Source organism: Gossypium hirsutum, chromosome A02, assembly GCF_007990345.1.
Source record: "Gossypium hirsutum isolate 1008001.06 chromosome A02, Gossypium_hirsutum_v2.1, whole genome shotgun sequence".
Lineage (NCBI taxonomy): Eukaryota > Viridiplantae > Streptophyta > Magnoliopsida > Malvales > Malvaceae > Gossypium > Gossypium hirsutum.
The window spans coordinates 39,032,006-39,052,717 of record NC_053425.1 but is presented as its reverse complement, the minus strand read 5'-3'; the positions used below and the strand labels follow the sequence as shown (position 1 = coordinate 39,052,717).

General features: G+C 35.4%; 1 non-coding gene across 1 annotated transcript; it reads left to right on the top strand.

The window, feature by feature from the left end:
- Positions 1 to 8,096: 8,096 nt before the first annotated feature.
- On the top strand, positions 8,097 to 8,203 carry LOC121217015 (small nucleolar RNA R71). Its single transcript, XR_005913213.1, has one exon. It is a non-coding gene; the product is annotated as a small nucleolar RNA R71 (small nucleolar RNA).
- The last annotated feature ends 12,509 nt before the right edge of the window (positions 8,204 to 20,712 follow it).

The window sequence follows — 20,712 nt, the reverse complement described above, 5'->3', positions numbered from 1 at the left end:
ATCTCAACCTTGCACACTAAGTTTCATAAATAGCCAAAGCTATTCCCACTCGTACACTAAGTGCTCTATATAGCTGAAGTTATCTCGAAACGCACACTAAGTGCCAAACATAGTTGATTTGCCATCGTACGATATTGTAGTAGCATATATACAATTTATGCAATATTAAAGCATTAAAAACATAATCATAACAATGTTTATCATGTACGAACTTGCCTCGGATAGTAAAACAATGAATTGAATAGTTTAGTCGATAACTTTAATTTTCCCTCGATCTAGATTCAAATTCCTCCTTTCTTGATCTAAATGTATTCAAAATTAACTCATTAAATAACATAGTTATTCAATCTAATCCACAAACACATGTTTGGGCATTTTTGCACTTTAGCCCCGAAAGTTTCACATTTATTCACTTTAATCCCTATTTCATAAATACACAAAATTCACAAAATTCAATAAGACCCATGCTTAGCCGAATTACTATAGTGCCCCTAGCAGCCCATATTTCACATTTATTTAACAATTTAACTCCTCAATTTACACTTTTCACATTTTAATCCTATTTAGGCATTTTCACTTAAAATCACTTAACAAAACTTGACAATTTATCATTTAACTTCTATAATTCATCATCAACTACCACAAAGCTTAAGCATTCAATAATGGAATTTCAAAAAATCATCAATAGATTCAAAAATTAAGGCATGGGCTAGCTAGTACTCAAAGCAACGATCACAAAAACGTAAAAAAATCAAAAACTGAGCAAAAATGAACTTACAATTAGCAAGAGCAATGGTCGAACCTTCAAGCCCTAGCAATGGTGTTTTTCACCTCTTAATTTTGGCTAGATGATGATAATATGTCTTATTTTTAGCTTTGTTTAATTAATATTAACATAATTACAAATTTTCAATTTTAACATTTAATAATAAACATATAAATCACTTAATATAAGGGCAATTATGTTCATCTCCACTATCAATGGTTTAATTACAACATAAGGACCTTTCATTTAATAAGCCATGGCAATTAAGCATTTAAACCATTAGAAAATTAACTTTGCATTTTATGCGATTAAGTCCTTTTCTCAAATTAACCACTTAAACGATAAAATTAACACACGAAACTTTCACATACATCTAATTTCAAGCCGTAAACATTGAAAATAATATTAAAATAATTCTATGACCTCAGATTTGTGGTCCCAAAACCACTGTTCCGATTTAGCTAAAATGGGTTGTTACATCTGATAAGGCCAACTGAGTGTTCATAGCCCTCAAAGCAAATAACGACTTCCTACTCAAAGCATCGGTGACCACGTTCACCTTTCTTGGGTCGTAATTAATCACTAACTCGTAATCTTTTAACAACTCCAACAATCTCCTTTATCGTAGGTTCAAATCCTTTTGATTCATCAAATACTTTAGACTTTTATCATCAGTGAATACTCGACATTTCTCGCCATACAAATGATGTCTCCAAATATTCAACGCAAACACAATGGTGGCTAGCTCCAAATCATGTGTTGGATAATTTTTCTCATGTGGCTTTAGCTGCCTTGAGGCATAGGCTATCACCTTTCCTTCTTGCATAAGTACACAACCCAATCCATTCAACGATGCATCACTCTAAACAACAAATTCTTTTCCCGGTTTAGGTTGTGCTAAAATCGGTGCCTCGGTCAATAATGGCTTTAGTTTCTCAAAACTCTATTGGCACTTTTTCGTCCATTCGAACTTGACATCTTTCTGTAACAACCTCGTCATTGGAGTAGCAATCATGGAAAATCCTTTAACAAACCGTCTGTAATAGTCCGCTAAGCCTAGAAAGCTTCTAACCTCAGTTACATTCCTTAGTGGTTTCCATTCAATAATAGCCAAAATCTTACTCGGGTCAACTCTAATACCATCACTTGAAACAATGTGCCCCAGAAATCCAACTTCTCAAAGCCAAAATTTACTTTTACTAAACTTAGCATGCAACTGCTTGTCTCTCAAAGTTTGCAAATGTAACCGTCTAGTTTAGACCTTAGTCGGAATAATGGTTTTGGGATCACAAATTTGAGTTAAAAAATGTTTAAATATTATTTTTTGTGTTTATTATATGTGAATTAGTATGTGTGAAAATTTCGTACGAAAATTTGATCGTTTGTGTGCTCAATTTGATAAAAGGACCTAATCGCATAAAAGGTAAAAGTTGCTTGCTATTTGTGAAAGTGCATAATTGATGTGTCTTATTACATGTGAGGTCCTTATGTTGTGAATAGATCATTATTAACTTGAATGGACTATTATAGGCATGAATTAAATGAGTTTTATGTTTTATCATTAAGGTTATTATGTTAATTAGCACATTATGTTATTATAATTAAAACAAAGTTAAAATTAAGCTCATTTTAGTATTCATCCACCGAAAATAGAAAAGAAAACCTATGTTTTAAGAGTTCTAAGTTTCGTCATATAAAAGGCTTAATTAATGTATGAGTTTTGTTCAGTTTTCAATAATTTCTACGTTTTTGCGATTGTTGCTTTGTGTTTTACTAAGCCCATGTCTCAATTTCTAATTTTGTTGATGATTTTGAGTTATTCCATTGCTAAAATTATAAGTTTTGTGAAGTTAGTTGTTGATAAATGGAAGATATGTTTTGGGTTAACATGTTTTGTCTTTGAATTTTTTATGAAATTGAGTAATTTAGGCTAAATTGTGAAATTTTTAAATTGCGGGACTAGAATGTGAAATAAATGAAACACATGGGCTTATATGAATGCTATGAGAAATCAGCTTAACATGCGTATATGCAAATTTTTGAATTTTGTGATTTTGTGAAGTAGGGACTAAATTGTCAAAATGTGAAAATACAAGGGCTAATTTGTAAAACACCCAAAATGTGTGCTTGTGGATTGATTTGAATTATTTGGTGAATAAAAAGGTTAAATTTGAATTTATATAGATCAAGAACAAAAGAAAACGAAATTAGATCGGGGAAAGTCAAAAGTCGTTGATTAGTCGATTCCATCTATCCGAATCCGTATGAGGTAAGTCGATATACAAATGAATGTATTTTGAATTGAATTATTACTAATTATATGATTTTGAACAATGTTGAATCAATATATCTGTTGAGAATGATATATCTGAGAAAGTAATGACTAAGTTCCGATGTCCGGAAAGCCCTGTACGAACCTTAAGAAAAGTTAGGATACATATGTCATGACATAGGATCTGATATGTGTTATCGTGTAAGACCACGTCTGGGACGTTGGCATTGACTTATGATTTACATGTAAGACCACGTCTGGGACGTTGGCATCATGCTTGATTTCGTGTAAGACCCTGTCTGGGACAGTGGCATTGATATTTGATTACATGTAAGACCACGTTTGGGATGTTGGCATTGTACGAGCTTTTCGAGTTATCCGCATATCCTTATGATTTAGAACAGTTCAATGGGAATTCTAAGAAAATGAATTATGATGTGAACATGTATCAAATTTAGGTACGTTTGAATTGAGTATCATATTTGATGATGAAAGGTAAGTATATGTACCTTTGTGAACATATGGTATAATTAGGAGAAAATATGTTATTTGAGCAAATGGATTGGAAATATGTGAATTGTATGTGTACTATGAGATATATGTTAGTATCTTGGCCAAGAAATATAAGTATTTTATGACGTGTATATGCTTAAGTTGATAAGTTTATTTGTATACGACTTACTAAGTTTTTGAAAGCTTATTTTGTGTGTGTTTGCATTGTTTTGTAGATATCGTAGCTACCGGGAGCTCGGGGATCATTGAGAATTGTCACGACACTATCGAACCTTACTTTGGTATATTTTGAAAGTGTATATATTGAAGTATAGCATGTATAGGCTAGAAGTACTTTGATTATGTTTTGTAATGTATATATCTATCCATGTGATATGGCTTGGCTTTGGATGTGATTATTAATAAATTTTGGTGTATGCTTTGTGTTCTAAAATGGTATGTTTTGATGCACTCTTGAATGATTAAATGAAATGGTCAATTTTGGTAAGTTTTGGTATGTGCATATTTGAGGAATTGGTAAGTTTATGGCATGAAATTAAATGAAGTAAGTTGAGGTTATGAAACATAAGTTTTGGTATGATTTTGAGTTATGATTTGGCATGATTTTGGTATGGTTATAAGCAGGAATTTGGTTGTTTATGAAATAGCACGAAAGGTGTATGTTTTAGTGTATGAATTGGCTAGAAATTGATATGAAATATGCTTGGTTTTATGCTTGTAGGTTTGACCCAAATTGGGTGGCAAATTGGCTTTTCAAATGGCCTATTTTTCATCCACACGGGCAGAGACATGAGTGTGTGTCTCAGTCGTGTGTGACACGCAGTCATGTTACACGCCTGTGTGTCCCCTGGGGTACCCTACGATTTTAAGTTAGTCTTGAGCACGGCCAAGGCACATGGGCGTGTGGCTAGCCGTGCGACCCAAGTCAGTTTTGACCACGGCCAAAACACACGAGCATGTCTTGTGGCAGTGTGATTAAGTCAGTATGTATGCTCTATTTTGACATGGTCAAGACACACAGGTGTGTCTAATGCCATGTGAGGCACACGACCTGTTCACACGGGCATGTGGCCTGTACAACTTTGAAAAATGTGTAAGTTTTAGAAAAAAATTGTGTAAGCTCAGTTTAGTCATGATCTCTTTTTAAACCATGTTTAAGGTCTTTATGACCTATGTAAGGGACTTTGTATTGATATTTGACCTTTGATGCTATGATGTTTGTTATTGAATGCTAAATGTTCCAATATGTTTGGTAACGCCTTTAATTCGGCGACTGGTACAGGTTAGGGGTGTTACATTTGGTTAGTATCAGAGCTACGATTTAGTCGATTCTAGGACTAATGTAGCCTATGTGAGTCTATCTATACATGCCATATTTATGAACTGCGATAGTGTGATGAATCCTGACAATGAAAATGAGTTTTTATATAGCAAATGGATCCCAAGCGAGTCATAGTTGATGATGCTGAAAGTAATACGCCTGCTTCCGTTCAAGGGACAGCGCCATCTGACTCTAGACCAGCTATGAGTAGCCATGATGGAGAGGCTAGACAAACCTTCTATCATATGATCCCAATACATTAGAACTAATTTGGTTGTTCAAAAATCCCCAATTACACCTGTTCCTAAAAAAGTCCCTGTTATGCGACAAGCTAATCTGACTCAGTTAAATAAGCCTCCAGTTGATAAAATTAGAAAATATGGGACCGAAGAATTCTGTGCTATTACGAATGATGATGTTGAAAGAGATGAGTTTTGATTAGAGAACATGATACGAGTGTTCGATGGATTGCCTTTGAATCTAGATGAATGCATAAAATGTGTCGTTTCACTTCTGAGAGATACGGCATATCACTGGTGAAAGACTTTGATATCGATGGTTCTGAGAGAGCGAGTCACCTAGGATTTCTTTCAAGCTGAATTCTGAAAGAAATACATCAATTAGAGATTTATCGACCAGAAATGTAAATAGTTTCTTAAGCTTAAACAAGGCAGTATGTGTGTTACAGAATACGAACGGGAATTTGTGAGATTGAGTCAGCATGCTAGAGAATGTGTTTCGATTGAAGCTATAATGTGCAAGAGATTCGAGGATAGCTTGAACAATGATATTTGTTTGTTAGTTGGGATTCTTGAGATCAAAGAATTCGTTGTGCTTGTTGAATGAGCATGTAAATTGATTGATGTAAATCGTGATAAGTTTTAAATTTATAATTGAATGTTCTTGAAAACTAACTATTACCACGACAAAGGCAAGTGCACCTTATCGAACAATAGTATAGCTTATAGCAAGACTGAGACGTCGAACCTAAAGGAACAAAAAGTACTAGTATTAACTTTCTTTTTATTATCTAGCCAAAAAATAAAAGGGGTTTGTTTTATCTAAACTAATTACTAAACTAAGAATGCACAGAAAGTAAATTGGAGAAATAACTTTTGGGAAAACTGAATGATTTGAACAATACCCAATGGAAAAATCCACCTAGAATTCACTTGTTATTGACTCTAAATTAGACAATTTATTCATTTGATTCGATCCGTAGAAATCCCTAATTTATATTATTATCTCTCTCGAGACTAACAATATCTAACCCTAGGTTGATTAATTGAAATCTCTTTCTAATTAAAACTCCTAGTGTTGCATTAACTCGATCTATGGATTCCCTTATTAGGTTTTACCCTAATCCAACAAAAGTATGTCACCCTATGTCTAGGCGTGCAATCAACTCCACTTAATTATGCTAGCCTCTGAATAAGCACATCAATACTTGAATCAATATCATGGAATAATAAAGCAAGAACTAAGAACTCATAATTAAGAACAAGTCAAATATTTATCATATAATTTAGAAAATAATAACAAGATCCATTTTAGATTTCATTCCCCTTAGGTACTTAGGGGATTTAGTTCATAAGTGTAAAAGAAAACATCTTAAAAGAATAATGATAACAAAACATAAAGAAAACCCAAAAACTCTTGAAGGAAATTGAAGGGAGATCTTCAGTCTTGAAGGATAATCCGGCATCTGAGATGGATCAATTGGTTTTCTTCGAGTAATTTCTTGCCTCCTACTCTGTGTCTGTCTTTCAGGTACCTTCTGGGGTGTTTATATAGGCTTTAGAATGCTTCTAAACCCTTAAGAGTAGCCTTTTCTGAATAGGATTAGATTTGGGCTTGACAGGGACACGCCCGTATGACACGCCAGTGTGAGGTGGCTTAGGCCGTGTTGCAATCTGTTAAATAGACACAGGTGTGTGAACTACCCGTGTAAGGAAGTCCAGGCTGTGTTGATTTCCCAGATTGGCCCATGTTCTCTGTTTTTAGCCTGTTTCTCACTCTTTTTACTCTCCTATGCTCACCTAAGTATAAAACATGAAATTAAAGGATTAGAAGCATCAAATTCACCAAATCTAAGAAGAAATCATCCATAAAGGTGCTAAGCTTGTTTGGTAGCTTATTTTGTAGAACGACTGAGAAAACTGCGTTCAATTCCACATACGACGCCTCATCCAACTTTCACTTGTTTGCTAAAAGCTCTTTTAAGAATTTAATTGCATTCGGTATTTGTTAAAGAGCTTCAATAAACGGTAAGTTAATATGTAATTTCTTTAATAATTTAAGGAATTTACCAAATTTTTCATCCGTGTGGTCTTTCCTTTTCACACTGGGGTATGGCACACGAGGTTTGTACTCTTTCCTTACCGATTTTCGCTTACTGTGGTCCACCTCATCCTTACCTTTACTTACCACAATTCCTTGCCTCAATTTTGATTCAGGTTCAACTAACCCTTCCTTTTCTCAAGCGGTAATCGCATTGAGTTGTTCCCTTGGGTTAGATTTAGTGTTACTTGGCAAGCTACCCTGTGGTCGTTCAGAAATTAATTTGGCAAGTTGGCCTATCTGAGTTTCGAGCCCTTAGATCGATGCTTGTTGATTCTTAAGTGCTGTTTCAGTATTCTGTAAATGAGTCTCTGATACTGAGATAAATTTTGTTAGTATCTCCTCAAGGTTCAGCTTCTTTTCCTGCTGGTAAGGTGGTTGTTGAAAACCGGAAGGATGTTGTGGCCTTTGATTTCCTTGACCACCCCACGAGAAGTTGGGATGGTTCCTCCAACTTGCATTATAAGTATTACTGTATGGGTTATTTGAGGTCTAGAATTATTGTTACCCATATATTGAACTTGTTCCTCCTTGATGCTAGGGTTGACGGATTGATATTCTATGTGTACTCCTCCTCCAATTGAATCGCACCTCATCACGAGATGCACCTGAGTAGAACCACACAAACCGTCAATCTTTTTATTTAAAAGTTCTACCTGGTTAGATAGCATAGCAACCACGTCGAGATTGAAAACATCGGTTGCTTTTGTTGGCTTTGTTCTCGTGACTTGCCACTGATAGTTATTCAGTGACATCTCTTCAATAAATTCATAAGCCCCCTCAGGTGTCTTATTATTGATAGTCCCACCAGCAGCTGCGTCAATCATCTGCTAGTTGAAGGATTCAGGCCATTGTGAAAAGTTTGAACCTATAGCTAGAGTGGTAACCCATGGTGAGGGCACCTTCTCAATAGATCCTTGTATCTCTCCCATGTACCATAGAGTGTTTCTAGATCCATCTGCACAAAAGAAGAGATATCATTCCTCAACTTAGCCATTTTAGTCGGCCAAAAATATTTAAGTAAGAATTTTTCGGTCTTTTGCTCCCAAGTAGTGATTGACCCTCGTGGTAACGAGTTCAACCACTATTTATCTTTTTTCCTCAATGAAAAGGGAAACAACCGAAGGCCAATGGCATCGTCAGAAATGCCATTGATCTTAAAAGTGTCGTAAAACACCAGAAAATTCACTAAATGAGTGTTTGGATCCTCATCCAGCAAGCCATCAAACTGAACAAACTGTTGTATCGTTTGAATCATGTCAGGTTTCAATTCAAAATTATTTGCAGCAACAGCAGGCCTAACTATACTTGACTCAGTTCCTGTTAAAGTAGGTTTAGCATAATCATACACAGTGCGTGGAGCAGGATTCTGATTTACTGGATCAGCAGCAATTGCAGGAGGTAACAGATTTTCCTGATTTTCAGCCATCTCCTCGGTTGTGGTGTGAATATAGTCCTCTTGCTCTTCCTCTGTGTATCTTAGGCTTCGCCTTATTTCTGTTCAGTTTCTGCGAGCTGTGCGATCGATCTCACTATCAAAAAGTAATGGTCTCGATGGGTTTCTTCTAGTCATAAACTATAAAAACCGGCCAGAAAGAAAAAGAAAATTTAGTAACAACAATCAAAATAAAATTTAAATTGCAATAAAATAAATGGCTAAAGTAATAAAAATTAAGCGTTCCAAATATTTTAGCTTCCCAGCAACGGCACCAAAAAACTTGATTGATGTAAATCGTGATAAGTTTTAAATTTATAATTGACCATTCTTGAAAACTAACTATTATTACAACAAAGGCAAGCGCAGCTTATTGAACAGTAGTATAGGTTATGGCAAGACCGAGATGTCGAACCCAAAGGAACTAAAAGTACTAGTATTAACTTTCTTTTTATTATCTAGCCTAAAAATAAAAAGGGTTTGTTTTATCTAAACTAATTACTAAACTAAGAATGCACAGAAAGTAAATTGGGGAAATAAATTTTGGGAAAACTAAATGATTTGGACAATACCCAAGAGAAAAAACCCACCTAGACTTCACTTGTTATTGACTCTGTATTAGACAATTTATTCACTTGACTCGATCCGTAGAAATCCCTAATTTATATTATTATCTCTCTCGAGGCTAACAATATCTAACCCTAGGTTGATTAATTGAAATCTCTTTCTAATTAAAACCCCTAGTGTTGCATTAACTCGATCTATGGATTCCCTTATTAGGTTTCACCCTAATCCGGCAAAATTATGTCACCCTATGTCTAGGCGTGCAATCAACTCCGCTTAATTATGCTAGATCTACTCTTAGACAGGGACTTTTGCTCCTCTGAATAAGCACATCAATACTTGAATCAATATCCTGGAATACTAAAACAAGAATTAAGAACTCATAATTAAGAACAAATCAAATATTTATCATATAATTCAGAAAATAATAACAATATCCATCTTAGGTTTCATTCTCGTTAGGTATTTAGGGGATTTAGTTCATAAGTGAAAAAGAAAACATCTCAGAAGAATAATGATAACAAAAAATAAAGAAAACCCAAACACTCCTAAAGGAAATTGAAGGGAGATCTTCAGTCTTGAAGGATAATCCGGCTTCTAAGATGGATAAATTGGCTTTCTTCGAGTAATTCCTTGCGTCCTACTCCGTGTCTCTCTTTCAAGTACCTCCTGGGGTGTTTATATAGGCTTTAGAATGCTTCTAAACCCTCAAGAGTGGCCTTTTCTGAATAGGACTAGATTTGGGCTCGACAGGGACACGCTCGTGTGAGGTGGCTTAGGCTGTGTTGCAATCTGTTAAATAGACACAGGTATGTGAACTACTCGTGTGAGGAAGTCCAGGCTGTGTTGATTTCCCACGTTGGCCCATTTTCTCCATTTTTAGCCCGTTTCTTGCTCTTTTTACTCTCCTATGCTCACCTAAGTATAAAACATGAAATTAAAAGATTAGGAGAATCAAATTCACCAAATCTAAGGAGAAATCATCCATAAAGGTGCTAAGCATAGGATAAAAATATGTATAAATTACGGTTTATCATAAAGTCGAAGAACTCAAGAAAGAGAAAAGAACAACTATTCAAAAGCTAAAGAAGTGCAAAAGAGATCATCGAGAAAATCATTTCAATCTGCATCAAAGAAATTTTGAGATGATTATAGTCATTCAAAGCTAATGTGGGACATTCAGGTAGAGATCGTGCTATATCACATTCGAGTTTCAAAGCTCCAGCTACATCTGTTGCCATTGTTGGAAATGTTCGATCTGATCGCCCTGAGTGCAAACACTGTGGTAAAAGACAACTCGACAATTTTATATTGCATGATTGGGCTTGTTTCAAATGTGGATCATTAGACCATTTTATCCGTGATTGCCCCGAGTGTGTTGAGCAAGAGATTATACAAAATCTGAGGCCAAGTGGCAATGCATCCCGAGGTAGACCTCCCAGAAATACGGGAAATGTGAGTGGCAGTCAAAGAGGAACAAAAGACACTACTGTTAGATCTGAGGCTCGTGTTCCTGCCAGAACCTATATCATTTGAGCTCGTGAGGAAGCTTTGTCTCTAGATGTGATTACGGGTACTTTCACACTTTATGATACTTCTGTGATTGCTTTGATAGATCCTGGATCAACGCATTCTTATATATGCATGAATTTAGTGAATAGTAAGACTTTTCCTGTAGAGTCTACAGAATCCGTGATTAAAGAATCGAACCCCCTAGGTAAAAGTGTCTTAGATGACAAAGTGTGTAAGAACTGTCCATTAACGTTTTGAGACATTTGTTTTCCGGCTAATTTGATGTTATTACCCTTTAACGAGTTTGATATAATTTTGGTATGGATTGGTTAATTTTGCACAATGCTATTGTAAATTGGAAACAGAAAACTATTAATTTGAGATGTAAAAATGATGAAATAGTTCAAATTTAATCTAGTGATTTAAATAGGTTACCGGTTGTGATTTCGTCAATGAAAGCTCTGGGTATTGTAAGAAAGGGTTGTGAAGCCTACTTTGCTTATGTGATTGATTCGAAAGTGTCAGAAAAGAGAGTTGAATCAATGCCTGTTGTCTGTGAATTTTCTGATGTGTTTCCTAAAGAACTTCTAGGATTACCTCCAATACGAGTGATCGTGATATGTGATACGTGCAATAAGCTTTATAATTTATGAATGTCCGTTCTTGAAAACTAACTATTATCACGACAAGACAAACGCACCTTATCGAGTAGTATAGCTTATGGCAAGACCGGGATGTCGAACCCAAAGGAACTAAAAGTACTAGTATTAACTTTCTTTTTATTATCTAGCCTAAAAATAAATGGGGTTTGTTTTATCTAAACTAATTACTAAAATAAGAATCCACAAAAAGTAAATTGGGGAAATAACTTTTGGGAAAACTGAATGATTTGGACAATACCCAAGGGAAAAATCCACCTAGACTTCACTTGTTATTGACTCTAAATTAGACGATTTATTCATTTGACTTGATCCATAGAAATCCCTAGTTTATATTATTATCTCTCTCGAGACTAACAATATCTAAACCTAGGTTGATTACTTGAAATCTCTTTCTAATTAAAAGCCCTAGTGTTGCATTAACTCGATCTATGGATTCTCTTACTAGGTTTCACCCTAATCCGAAAAAATTATGTCACCTTATGTCTAGGCGTGCAATCAACTCTGCTTAATTATGCTAGATCTACTCTTAGACAAGGACTTTTGCTCCTCTGATTAAGCACATCAATACTTGAATCAATATCCTGGAATAGGAAAGCAAGAATTAAGAACTCATAATTAAGAACAAGTCAAATATTTATCATACAATTCAAAAAATAATAACAAGATCAATCTTAAGTTTCACTCCCCTTAGGTATTTAGGGGGTTTAGTTCATATTTATGAAAGAAAACATCTCAAAAGAATAATGATAACAAAACATAAAGAAAACCCAAGAACTCTTGAAGGGAATTGAAGGGAGATCTTCAGTCTTGAAGGTGAATCCAGCTTCTGAGATGGATCAATCGGCTTTCTTCGAGTAATTCCTTGCCTCCTACTCCGTGTGTGTCCTCTAATCCTCCTCTAATGTGTTTAAATAGGCTTTAGAATGCCTAAAAAGCCCTCAAGATTGTCCTTTTTCCGAATAGGACTAAACTTGGGCTCGACAGGGACACTCCCGTGTGACATGCCCGTGTGCAATTTCTTCAATACGTGTTCAAGGCCGTTAAATAAACCCGAGCCTGTGGTCTACCTGTGTCTGTCATGCTCGATTCTACTAAAAAGACACGGGCGTGTGGTTTGCTCGTGTACGAAAGTCTAGGCCGTGTTGATTTCACATGTTGGTCCATTTTCTTCATTTTCGGCCCGTTTCACACTCTTTTTACTCTCCTATGCTCACCTAAGTATAAAACATGAAATTAAAGGATTAGGAGCATCAAATTCACCAAATCTAAGGAGAAATCATCCACTAATGTGCTAAGCATGGGATAAAAATATGTATAAATTGCGGTTTATCAACGAGAAGTGGAATTTTGCATTGAGTTAGTACTGGGAACAACTCCGATTTCGATAGCTTTGTATAGAATGGCTCCGACCGAACTAAAATAATTAAAGTCTCAATTGCAATAGTTGACCAATAGAGGGTTTGCTAGACCGAGTCTCTCACCTTGGGGTGCTCTTGTTCTGTTTGTGAAAAAGAAAGACGGTACGATGAGAATGTGCATAGATTATCATCAGTTGAATAAAGTGACTATCAAGAATAAGTATCCTCTGCCTCAAATTGATGATTTATTTGATCAATTAAAAGGAGCTATTGTGTTTTCAAAGATAGATTTGAGATCAAGCTATTATCAATTGCGAGTAAAAGACTCAGACATTCCAAAAACAACATTCAGAATGAGGTACGGCCACTATGAATTCTTAGTTATGCCTTTCAGATTAACAAATGCACCTGCTATCTTTATGGATTTGATGAATAGAATTTCCAAACCATATTTAGATCGATTTGTTATCATATTCATTGTTGACATATTGATTTATTCGCGTGACGAATTCGAACATGCCAAACATCTGAGAATAGTGCTACAGACATTGCAAGATAAGAAATTGTATACGAAGTTCAGTAAATATGAATTCTGGTTACGATAAGTCAATTTTTTGGGTCAAATTGTATCAGCATTAGGTATCTGAGTTGATCTGAGCAAAATTTTAGCTATTTTGGATTGGAAGCCTCCGAGGAATGTCTCTAAAGTCCACAATTTTCAGGGACTTGCTGGTTATTACAGACAGTTAGTAAAAGGCATTTCTATGATTGCAACTCCATTAACAAAACTACTTCAAAAAGATGTGAAGTTTGAATGTCTAAAAAGTGTCAGAAAAGCTTTGATCAGTTAAAAGCTCTATTAACTGACGCTCCAGTGTTAGTACAACCCGAAATGGGTAAAGAATTTGTGATCTATAGTGATGCTTCATTGAGCGGTCTAGGATGTGTTTTGATGCAGGAAGGCAAAGTCATTGCTTATGCTTCGAGACAATTAAAGCCGCACGAAAAGAACTATCCAACACACGACCTTGAGTTAGCTGCGATTGTATTTGCTTTGAAGGTTTGGCGCCATTATCTATTTGGTGAGAAATTTCATGTATATTTTGATCATAAGAGTTATTTGATGACTCAGAAAGATTTGAATCTGTGACAGAGAAGATGGCTAGAACTGTTAAAAGACTATGAGTTTGTGATTGATTATCATCCGGGAAAAGCAAATGTTGCTGCTGATGCTTTGAGTCGAAAATCATTGTTTGCTCTACGTGCGATGAATGCTCATTTGGTTGTGTCAGATCGTGGTTTGGTTTTAGCAAAATTAAAAGCAAGACCTTTATTCATTCAATAGATTATTGATGTTTAGAAAGTTGATAATGAAATAATAGCAAAACGAGCTTAGTGTGATTTGAATTTTGAGTTGATAATAATGCTTGTTTGAGATTCTGGAATCAAATTTGTGTTTCGAGAACTCCAGAATTGTTCAAATGTTTTTGAATGAAGCTCACAACAGTCGTTTATCTATTCATCCAGGTCGTACGAAAAGGTATAATGACTTGAAATAGCTCTATTGGTGGCATGGCATGAAATGGGATAAAGTAACGATGGACTTTGTTTTGGGTTTGCCCCTATCTCCGAGAAAGAAAGATGCAATCTGGGTAGTGGTTGATAGATTGACAAAATCAGCTCATTTTATTCCAGTACGATCTGATTACTCGCTTGATAAGTTAGCTAAGTTATACATTTTCGATATTGTGAGGTTGCATGGTATGCCATTATCTATTGTGTCAGACAAAGAACCGAGATTCACATCACGATTTTGAAAGAAATTACAAGATGCTCTGGGTACGAAATTGCATTTCAGTGCTCCTTTCCACCCGTAAATGGATGGTCAATCCGAGCGGATTATTCAGATTCTCGAGGATATGTTGAAATATTGAATTCTTGAGTTTGAAGGTACGTGGGAACAATATTTGCCTTTGATTGAATTCGCTTACAATAATAGTTTTCAATCAAGCATTAAAATGGCACCGTACAAAGCCTTATATGGTCGTAAATGTTGTACACCATTGTATTGGATTGAGCTCAGTGAGGATAAGATACACGGGATTGATTTGATAAAAGAAACTGAACAAAAAGTGAAAGTGATCTGAGATAGTCTGAAAGCAGCTTCCGATCGTCAGAAATCTTATCCATATTTGAAAAGAAAAGACATTGAATTCAAGATCATTGACAAAGTGTTTTTGAAAGTATCCCCGTGGAAGAAAGTATTTTGATTTGGTAGAAAAGGCAAATTGAGTCCGAGGTTCATCGGGCCGTATAAGATTATCGAGCATATTAGACCGGTTGCATATAGATTGTTATTGCCACCAGAGCTAGAAAAGATTCATAATGTGTTTCACGTATCAATGCTTCAACAATACAGATCCGATCCTTCACATGTGATTTCTCCCTCAGAGATTGAGATTCAGTCTGATCTGATCTGTATCTTAACTCATGAGATTATAGTATTGAGAAATAAGAGAATTTTGTTAGTAAAAGTATTGTAGCATCGACATGGTGTCGAAGAAACTAAGTAGGAGTCCGAAGATGCAATGAGACAATAATGTTCGAACCTATTCGACAATAAGATTTTCGGGGACGAGAATCCCTGAGGGGGGATAATTGTAACAGTCCGATTTAGACCCCAGTCGAAATAGTGGTTTCGGGACCAATAATACAAGTTAAAAAATATTTAAATATTATTTTCTGTGTTCATTCTATGTGAATTAGTATGTGTGAAAATTTCGTATGAAAATTTGATCGTTTGTGTGCTCAATTTGATAAAAAACCTAATCGCGTAAAAGGTAAAAGTTACCTGCTGTTTGTGAAAGTGCTTAATTGATATGTCTTATTAAATGTGAGGTCCTTATGTCATGAATAGACCACTATTAACTTGAGTGGACTATTATGGGCATGAATTAAATGAGTTTTATGTTTTATCATTAAGGTTATTATGGTAATTAGCACATTATGCTATTATAATTAAAACAAAGTTAAAATTAATCTCATTTTAGTATTCATCCACCAAAAATATAAAATAAAACCTAAGTTTGAAGAGTTCTAAGTTTCGGCATATACAAGGCTTAATTAATGTATGAGTTTTGTTCAATTTTCGATAATTTCTATGTTTTTGCGATTGTTGCTTTGTGTTTTACTAAGCCCATGTCTCAATTTCTGATTTTGTTGATGATTTTGAGTTATGCTATTGATGAAATTATAAGTTTTTTGAAGTTAGTTGTTGATAAATGGAAGATATGTTTTTGGTTAACATGTTTTGTCTTTGAATTTTTGATGAAATTGAGTAATTTGGGCTAAATTATGAAATTTGTAAATTGAGGACTAAAATGTAAAATAAATGAAACATATGGGTTTATATGAAGGTTATGAGAATTCGATCTAACATGGGTATATGCAAATTTTGTGAAATTTGTGATTTTGTGAAATTTTTGATTTTGTGAAATAAGGACTAAATTGTCAAAATGTGAAAATTGAGGGCTAATTTGTAAAATGCCCAAAATCTGTGCTTGTGGATTGATTTTGGATGATTTGGTGAATAAAAAGGTTAAATTTGAATTTATATAGATCAAGAACAAAAGAAAAAGGAATTAGATCGGGGAATGTCGAAAGTCGTCGAGTAGTCGATTCCATCTATTCGAATCCGTACGAGGTAAGTCGATATACAAATAAATGTATTTTCAATTGAATTATTATTGATTATATGATTTTGAACAATTTTGAATGAATATATGTATTGAGAATGAGATATCCGAGAAAGTAACGACAAAGTTCTGAAGTCCGAAAAGCCCCGAACAACCCTTAGAAATAGTTAGGATACATATGTCATGACATAGGATCCGATATGTGTTATCATGTAAGACCATGTCTGAGACGTTGGCATCGACTTATGATTTACATGTAAGATCACATCTAGGGCGTTGGCATCGTATTTGATTTCGTGTAAGAACATATCTAGGATAGTGGCATCGATATTTGATGTAACACCCCGAACCCGAAACCGACACCGGAGTCGAACACGAGGTGTTAACTGACTTTAACCCCTTATAAAATTTATTTTCCAGACACTGCCCAATCTGTGTACTAGTCGTTTTAAAAATCATATCTTGAGTTTCGTAACTCAAAAATCAGTTTCGTAATTTTTCCCAGAAACTAGACTTACGTGCCCATCTATGTATTTTTTTCTAGAATTTTTAGTCGGGCCAATTAGTACAGTTTATTAGTCAAAGTCTCCCATGTTGCAGGGGTCGACTACACTGACCTTTGCCCATTACGACTTGGATATCTCCCTGCACGGGGCTTCAATACTGATGCCGTTTGTTTCTATGAAAACTAGACTCAGGGAGGAATCTGTACATATATGGTACGACCCCTAATTATCTCTGGTTAATTTATAATGAATTTCCAAAGTCAGATCAGGGAATCCAGAAACCGTTCTGGCCCTGTCCCACAAAAATCTGATTATCTCTTAATATACTGCCCATATGATCTTTTCGTTACTTCCTCATGAAAACAGACTCATCGAGCTTCGATTACATAATTTATTCATCAATTAATTCCACTCCTACTATTTTTAGTGATTTTTCAATCTCATGACACTGCTGCTGCCAGCATCTGTTACGAAAGTAACTAGGTCCATTTCATGCCTACCCTTGATCCAACTCAATCGAACATTCGTGCCATCTTCGCATGGCTTAAAGTTTACATGCCAAAGTTCAAACACAACGTAATAGCTTATACATGCCAAAATGTTCTTCTAAGCCAACTAAGAAGAAAGTACCAAAACTTGCTATCCGGTGTGATGACTTCGATGACGGCCTGACCCCGCAAAAATAGATGAGTCCAAGCAACCTATAATGGGTGACAAGGAAACACCGAGTGAGTTTATAACTCAGTAAGTCATAAGCAATGCACTACCATCCATCAATAACATTATCACAAGAGGAAACAAAATGGAACGAGACAATTTACTCCATCCATACCGAACCATACCATAGTTCCTCCAACCTATCGATTCAATTTCATATCAATTCATGCATTCACATTCCATATACTCATCAATAGGACATTGAAGCATTTTCATAAATCAATTTATTTTCGTTACAATCAAACGACTAAACGGCCTTTCACCCATCCTACGATAAATTTTATGTACGTGACTTCAAGTATATTTGTCACATAGGTTCAAACTTACCGAGCTCAACACCAAGTATAAGCATAGCACCTATTAGCCATGTACTCAAGACACTTACCCGATCCGCTGTCCGCGATCGACTCAATAGTGTCGCACACGTAGTGTCCATAATGATTCACGAATGTATATTGAGTCCGCACACTCAGTGCTATATAATCAACTCGCACACTTAGTGCTACGTAATCAAATCGCACACTTAGTGCTACATAGTCAAACTCGCACACTTAGTGCCGCATGGTCAATTCGCACACTTAGTGCATCATATTCATTTCGCACACTTAGTGCAACATAGTCAAATCGCACACTTAGTGCTGTACAATTTAATCCCGCGCACTTAGCGCCAATCTCATGGTCATAAATGGTTATATCCGCACGTTTAGTGCCGAGATCAACAACTCAGTACATCTTACCTCTTTTCTTTTCATTCAACAATTTCATCATCACATACGTACATGCATATATATATGTATATTTATTCATTCCATTCAGCATCAATACATAAACATTATGACCATTTGAAATAATACCAACTACATGCTTAATGACTTACCTTGTGTTGGGTAAGACGGTTCCAACTCGGCTACTCAGTGATCTTTTCTTTGCCTTTGCTTGATTCTCCTCCTTTAGCTCCTTGAGCTTAATCAATAATTCACTAGTTTAACCATCTTGTTAAACATTCATAATTCAATTACACATGCATATGTATGTTTGTATATTCGGCAGCCATCCACACTAATTACCCATTTAGTCGATTACACACATAATTAAAGGTAACATCACGAATGGCATACTTATGTATATATATATGTATATATATACTTCGGAATGGGCATCACAATTAGATTTAACACCACCTTCATACTCAATTAGATGGCCGAATGCATGTGTATATGCACAATGTCAACTATAACATCATGTAGATCCACATATACTACATTTCTTATGTTCCACATCTTAATGCCCATTATACATAATCAAATTTAACATCATCTATATATTTACTCATATGGCCGAATATACATACCCCCATATAATATCATTTTCATTCCATTTAACACTTAATTCATCATAAATTTCCCCCTTTGCTCTCTTTTTTTTCTTCATGGCCGAATGCTCCTTCTACTCCTTTTACCTTCACAAAGCATGAATTTCATCATCCAACTTACAAGCTTACAATCTCATGAAGTTTAACCTCATGGTACCTATCAAACTCTCACTCATTAGCTTCTATCATAAACCTCCAACAACACCCAATAAACATATACTTTGGGGGTCTATGGTAGAACCAAGAAAGGAACTCATAGATATCAAGATGTGAGCAACTACCATTATTCATCTAAGTTTAGCATGAAACACAATCATCACCCTTATTAATCTTTTATAGCCGAAAACCATACTCACCCCCAAAATCGAAATTTCAACATGGTTTACAAAAATCACTTGATAACTCACTCAATATCAACTAAAATTTCAAAAGCTAGTACAAACTTCCTTACCTTAATAGTGACCTAAGATGACCGATTGCTTCACTCCCTTCTTCTTCCTTTCAATTCGGCCAAGAAGAACCAAAGAACACAGCTTGTTTTTCTTTCTTCCTTAGAACATTCGGCCAAGGGGAAATGAAGAAAGATGGACACTTTTTTTTTTCTTTGTTTTCTTTCTTACTTTCACGGCAATGGGGAGGGGAAGAAACAATTACAAACATCCTTTCCTTTTTCCATTTCCTTTTTCCCCATACTTCTTATTATATTTTATCCTACATACCTCACTAGGCCAACATGTTCCCAACATGTTTCCACCCATAGCATGGCCGGCCACTACATATTAGGGAGGGGGAATTTGACATGCAAGTCCCCTTTTTCTTCCCCATGCACTAATAGGTCCTCATGCATTGACCTATCACATTTTAAAATTTTCTCATATAAGTCCTATTGACTAAATTCACATGCAATCGACTAAATCGAAGCTTGAAATTTTCACACAATCATGATTACATATTCTAGACAATAAACATCACATTCAAACCTTTCGGTGACTCAGTTTAGCAGTCCCGAAACCACTTCCCGACTAGGGTCAATTTTGGGCTGTTACATTTGATTACATGTAAAACCACGTCTGGGACGTTGGCATTGTATGAGCTTTCCAGGCTATCCGCGTATCCTTATGGTTCCGAACTATTCAACGGGCATTCTGAGAAAATGAATTATTATGTGAACATGTATCCGATTCAGGTATGTTTGAATTGAGTATCATATTTGATGATGAAAGGTAAGTATATATACCTTCGTGAACATATGGTATAATTATGAGAAATTATGTTATTTGAGAAAATGGATTGGAAATATGTGAATTGTATGTGTACTATGAGGTACATGTTAGTATCTTGGCCATGAAATATAAGTATTTTATGATGTGTATATGCTTAAGTTGATAAATTTGTTTTACTAAGCTTTTGAAAGCTTACTTTGTGTGTGTTTGCATTGTTTTATAGATATCGTAGCTACCGGGAGCTCGGGAATCATCGAGGATTGTCACGACACTATCGAACCTTACTTTTGTATCTTTTGAAAGCGGACATATTGAAGTATAGCATGCATAGGCTAGAAGTACTTTGATTATGTTTTGTAATGTATATATCTAGCCATGTGATATGGCTTGGTTTTGGATGTGATTATGAATAAATTTTGGTATATGCTTTGTGTTCAAAAATGGTATGTTTTGATG